The following is a 6,468-nucleotide window of genomic DNA, read 5'->3' as shown; positions in this document are numbered from 1 at the left end:
CCAATGTAATTCCTAGAACAACTTTGAGCAAAGGGAGGGAGGGAGGGAGGGAGGGAGGGAGCGAGGGAGGGAGGGGTTAGGTGATGGAGAAAGTACCTCTACCTCCGACTGTCTGGAGGAAAATGATGTGACGGCCTATAAAAATGAGACTCTCCTCTTGCTTTCCAAAATAAATTTTTCCAGCATTTTAGGTGATGCAATAAACAGGACAGCTGAAATGGGAAAGGGAGGCAATGGCTATTTCATCAGTCGGAAACAAGTCTTGTCTTTCACTCCCGTCACTTCTGCTCCTGATACGCCTGCTACTGCCGTCCTCACAGACCTGTGGCAGCACGTTTGTCATTCACAGTGGACTCAACTTGCCCTATAGATCGGATTTACACACTTCTTCAGATTCCAATTCCAGCAGGCCTCTCTCCTCTGGGGTCCTTCATGATTTACCAGGAGATGGCTGGACACTAAGACAGAGGTGTTACTAGGCTGGGGAGGATATGTTACTGGGTGGGGTCTGGGAGGCTAGTAATGGTGACTGCATGTCAGGGTCAGTGTCAAGGTCAGGGTCAGGCCAGTTTCTAACATCTATCTATATCAAATATGGGCAGGAGAATACCACCATGCATCCCACTGCTGGCTTGCTTCTGAAGCTAAGCAGGGTTGGTCCTGGTCAGTCCCTGATGGGAGACCAGATGGTGTTGGAGGGCCAGTAGGAGGCCAGTAGGAGAAAATATGCCACAGAGCAGTGATTGGGGACATTGCCCTGTGTAGGGTGCTTTCTTTTGGCTGGGATGTTAAACAGGTGTCCTGACTCTCTGTGGTCACTAAAGATCCCATGGCACTTATTGTAAGAGTAGGGGTGTTAACCCTGGTGTCCTGGCTAAATTCCCAATCTGGCCTTCGTACCATCATGGTCATCTAATCATCCCCAGCTTACAATTGTCTCATTCATCCCCCTTCCTCTCCCCTGTAACTTTTCCCCAGGTTGTTGCTGTAAGTGAGAATGTGTTTTCGGTCAACTTACATGGTTAAATAAAATAAATAACTCCATTTGTTGAATTAGCCTGACTTACACCAAAAGTGTGATAAGTTGGTCTGAATAACCATCCCACAGTGTTGCCTGTGAACTTGATGGCCATGATAGGAACGTGGTAGAACTGAGGTTTTAGGACTCATCTTGGTGCTGTTTCCAATATGCTCCTCTCTATCATAGAAGGAGTCATCTATCTCAAACACTATTTATCAAGCTAACAGTGATGAAAACTCATACATTAAAAGTAATTTCTGTACAATTAAACATTGCATTCGCTATCCAAAAACGCATGAACATATTCCCCCCGTAGAGAGAAACACGTTTGAATGGGACGCATGCAGTCAATCATTTATTTTATTGAGAGGTTATTTCCTATTTTAATTTCACTAGTGCACATTACATTGATGTTGTTTGTCATCCATTTCCATAGTTGTTAGGGGTTTTTCAATGAGGAAATCTTTTGTTCAAGATTTGATACAGGTGCACTTGGCAACAAGTGGCAGCAACTACTGTATACTCGATACTGATTGATGTTGCTCTCATTTCTTATGAATGACAAAGACTAAAATTATGTTTTTACAGTGAGCCGATAGTCATTTTGAGATGCATAGAACCACTGTACAGCCTCCAGGGAGTCAGAACAACAACAATCAACTGGCAGACAATGAATGGATAAATTCCCTGTCTGAAATCATGAGGGTCGATGGGTTAACAAATAGATCCTTCCTTTAGCCAACACCCATCCTCTTCCCTCTGTCAATTAGTGCCAAAGTCCCTGGAGTTGCCCAACCAGACCAGCACAGAGCTGCCTTCTGCCTCTTCTCCACTCAGTCTCCCAGTCCCCTCAGATCAGCACCATATACTGTGGTATGGAAGGTTGCTTCTAGTCACTTGTTTCTACCAAACAGGCACATCATTTGTGGATGCCAAAATGGTGGACCGTTGTGAGTAAAGAATGTGAGTATTTAGGTGCCAGAAATCCAAACTCAAAAACATTTAATAACTCTAACATAGCACAGTGAAGCTTGGAAGGACATCCCATAGGGTATTTCTTTTTAAAATATGCAACATCCCTGTCATCACTCAAATGCATGATCACTTTTTGTTTTTACCTTGACAGCCCAAAGAGAAGTAGGGTAATTTCTTAACACTCAATTAATTAAAAAATAACACTTCACTTTTATTAAATGATTAAAAGGGATGGGTTATTATACAGCCCACTTAGAAATTAAAACCCCATACAGTGTGTGTGTGTGTGTGTCTGTGTGTGTGTGTCTGTGTGTCTGTGTGTGTGTGTGTCTGTGTGTGTCTGTCTGTCTGTCTGTCTGTGTGTCTGTGTGTCTGTGTCTGTCTGTCTGTCTGTCTGTCTGTCTGTCTGTCTGTCTGTCTGTCTGTCTGTCTGTCTGTCTGTCTGTCTGTCTGTCTGTCTCTGTGTGTCTCTGTGTGTGTCTGTGTGTGTCTGTCTGTCTGTGTCTGTCTGTCTGTCTGTCTGTCTGTCTGTCTGTCTGTAAGTCTGTCTGTCTGTCTGTGTGTGTGTGTCTGTCTGTCTGTCTGTCTGTCTGTCTGTCTGTCTGTCTGTCTGTCTGTCTGTCTGTCTGTCTGTCTGTCTGTCTGTCTGTCTGTCTGTCTGTCTGTCTGTCTGTCTGTCTGTCTGTCTGTCTGTCTGTCTGTCTGTCTGTCTGCGGTTTTTGTTTTGTTTTAAATGAACATTGCTGACAGGGTGAGGTGAGTGCCATGGTTACCAGGATCCAGGCTCTGTAAGACCACATAGAGCATGTCTCAATGGACATCAGGCTCTGGTATTACAGACAGTGTGGACTGTTATTAGCAGCTGTGGTAACTGGATATTTTGGACGCATTAGAAAAGCTACCAGCTCTGCTGGTTGACTGTCTGCAACTGGAGGGAATGATTGGTAATACATTTACATTTACATTTAAGTCATTTAGCAGACGCTCTTATCCAGAGCGACTTACAAAGATGAGTGTGTGTACAACAGGTATGTGTTGTGGCAATGGAAAGGAGGTCACCGGACAGGACGCTATTATACAGCGCTACAAAGCTTTTAAAACCAAACGCATTTACTGTTTTGAAGGAGAATTAGGATGCAGCGGTCAATATTTCTATAAAGTCCATTATGCATTTCAGCTGGAATCAACTGGACCCGTTTGTTTCTCCACACAGGCCGTCCTCCCACCCTAATGTCCAGTACTCCTCATACTCACTGCCTGCTGCTGCCACCTGACCTGTGTCAGGATGTCACAGTGCAATTTTCCACCCTATAAAGTAGCAATACACTCTAACAAGCTTACCCTCCAGGCTGAAAGTCACAGTGTGGTGTGTTTTTATTGCTTTCTCTCCATTTGAAACTTTCCAATAAACTCAATCTCCCTCCCTCCCTCCTTTCTCTCTCTCTCTATTTTGCTCTCTAGGCTGTCTGAGAGACATCAAAGGTTATGTTCACGCTAATTCATCTTAATTGTGTCAGGCTTTGGACTCGGAGGGAGTGGAACGAGAAGCTAATGGCTGACGTCAGATCAGCGTGAGGAAGAGAGCGACCTTCACCAGGAGCGACCTTCAGAGGGCATCGGTCCACAGAGAGGTCTCCCTGATAAGTGGAGCAGCAGCGTTCAGATTGCTCCACTAATCAGTAGCAGAGCGTCAGGTGATCCTTCAGTACCCCAGCGTCTACTCGACTGTGTCTATGCTAACTACGTGGCTAAATCAGCATTCTAATTTGTGCAACTTGTAGAGAGACAGACGCGCTGACATCAAGGTTGCTCCTGATTCAATGTCATGTTCAATTTGTTTGGGATTTGTTTGGAGCTGAACAGCTTGTTGGAGGGATATGTGGGCTTCTGACAGTGCTATAGTTGTCTCTTAAGCCGTAACCAAAGTGCTGAGGTCATTGGTCTAACCATGAGTTAATGCATACAGGATTGAGATTGAATGGGGGAAACACTGGTAAGAGGAGCAATAATGTGCTCATCCATAACTTGCTGGGCGAATATCCCATAATTACAGAACACATTAGAGTCCACAGATACATTAGCATTGATCATTACAGCGCAATGCGACCTGGTTGAACCACCTGAGCCGACAAATCCCTGGCATAATAAAACCCATTTAGCTTGACTGGCTAGTTTGCATGAGAGTAATTAGTTTAGTTGTGAATTAACACATCTGTCCCCATATGATGCAAAAGCTATGCTTTCTTGTACATCAGCAATTACCATGAACCAATTTAGGGGCTGTGGATGTGGCAAATTATTTCTAGTTCCACAGAACCACAACGACAAACTACTGGCCATAAGCAGACCTTGAAAGTGCTTTAAAAGTCATTTTCAGAAAGTAATAGTTAGAGGTATATACAACCCATTGGGAGATTCTCTCAGTTGGGCTTTAAGAAAACGTAAATGGGGAAATAGTTAGATTTTCAAATTACTTTGGTCACTTAGCAAAGTGATGAGCCATTGCACTGTGCCCTAACAACTTGCTTCCCCAAGCTACTACAGGAACAAGCCTGTGGATTTATGGGTGTCGGTGTGTGTGTCAGAGTTGCTGTGAAAGACATGTTATGGATTAACATTATCCATAGGGAGGGATGGAAAGAGCGGGGGCAGGAGGGATTCAGGGATGGAAGGAGGGGATCAGAGGAAAGGGGGGAGGAGATTTGGGAGAAAGACAAATACAGTGTGGAAGGCCACCTGAGTGGCGCAGCTGTCTAAGGTACTGCATCACAGTGCTAGCTGCGTTACTACAGATCCTGGTTCGATACCGGGCTGTGTCACAGCTGGCCGCGACCATGGGGTGACGCACCATTGCCCACATTGCCCAGCGTCGTACAGGTCAGGGGAGGGTTTGGCCGGCCGGGATGTCCTTGTCCCATTGCTCTCTAGCGACTCCTGTGGTGGGCCGGGTGTATACATGGTCGCCAGGTGTACGGTGTTTCCTCCGACACATTGGTGCGGCTGGTTAAGTGTATATTGTGTCAAGAAGCAGTGCGGCTTGGCGGGGTTGTTTTTTGGAGGACGAAGCAGTGCGGCTCTCGACCTTCGCCTCTCCTGAGTCTGTACGGGAGTTGCAGCGATGGGCCAAGACTGGAACTACCAATTGGATATGATGAAAAGAAAAGACACGTCAACATTTAATTTTAATCATGTTGCTGCCATTTCACCAACTAAGCCCTTCTCTCTTCAGCAATGTAAACTCAGTTACATTCTGTTGATAGACATTAGATGTGAAGCAAACACTGTTTGATACTACTAGGAAACCTTCCCACAAACCTCCAGCAACCCAGATTTACTCTGCTGTCTCCCATTCTAATTGGCTGCTTCTAATTCTAAGTGGAACAAAGGTGGTGGGAATCTAACACCAATTAAGAGACAATGAGGACCAGAGGCTTTAGGGAGGCTCACAGGCAGTCAGGAGGACACCTAAACCAAAGCCCTGCTGGGTGAAATAGTACCATTCCCAGGTCCACAAAACGGCCTGTGTCTGGCACGTGCCAAGGAGCATTAAGTGATTTAGCTGTGGTGTCCACTGTGTCCCTGGGGAAGGAAACAGAGAGCTGGGGCTCCTGGGAAAAGAGAGGGCGAGGAGGAAGGCGGTGAGAAGGACTAGTGTAAATCTCCACAGCATTTCGGGGGGAAGAAGCAGCAAAGAAGCAGACAAACATTACACATCAGAACCATAAATAGTGACTGTAAAAACAGAAGCATCCTCAGGACCTCCAACAGCTCTCAGCAAATCAACCCAGAATACTGAGGCAACAATGGCACCATGTGTCCATGTGTATCAACTTGTATCTCTGGTGTGTTTGCCACAAGAGGCAATTGAAAGCAAGGTAGGAAATGACAACAATATGTAGCCCATACTGATATTTACAACATTGCAGAGTCATTGAACCTATTCCAGTTCCAGAATGTGTGTGTTATAAGTCCACTGCCATCCTCTTATAAAACGAGCCCTTTTAAAGGTAAGTGCTGCTGTCTGTTAAAAGGCGAAATAGACCTAACTAGGAGCTTGTAAAGGAGGTTTATGAAGGTGTTATATTGTCTTCCATTTGGACCTTTCATTAAGTTGACAGCAGCAGAGACAAAAGAAGAGAGAGAGAGAGATGGAGAGGCAGGGGTCACCACACCGTGACTTCAATCGTTAAATCGATGAATAAAACTTCTGCTGAATTAAGTCTCCAAAGCTCCTCACCTTCAGTCGGCAGAGTCGTGAGTGGATGAACTCCAGGAACTGCAGATGTGACCGATTGGCTGATTCCTTATACTTGGCGGCCAAATGGGGTGCGCTTAAGCAGGCCTATTGACAAGTAATTTGGGTGAAAACAAATTGGAGTTTCAAGCTGACATTAATAAAACAAAGTCACGGAGAAAGAAAAAGGGTGGGGTGACAGAGAGAGAGGATGAGGTGTGGGGAGAGAGGGGATGAG

This window comes from Oncorhynchus nerka, linkage group LG21 (genome assembly GCF_034236695.1).
Source record: "Oncorhynchus nerka isolate Pitt River linkage group LG21, Oner_Uvic_2.0, whole genome shotgun sequence".
NCBI classification, from domain to species: domain Eukaryota; kingdom Metazoa; phylum Chordata; class Actinopteri; order Salmoniformes; family Salmonidae; genus Oncorhynchus; species Oncorhynchus nerka.
Note: the sequence above shows the minus strand (reverse complement) of the source record.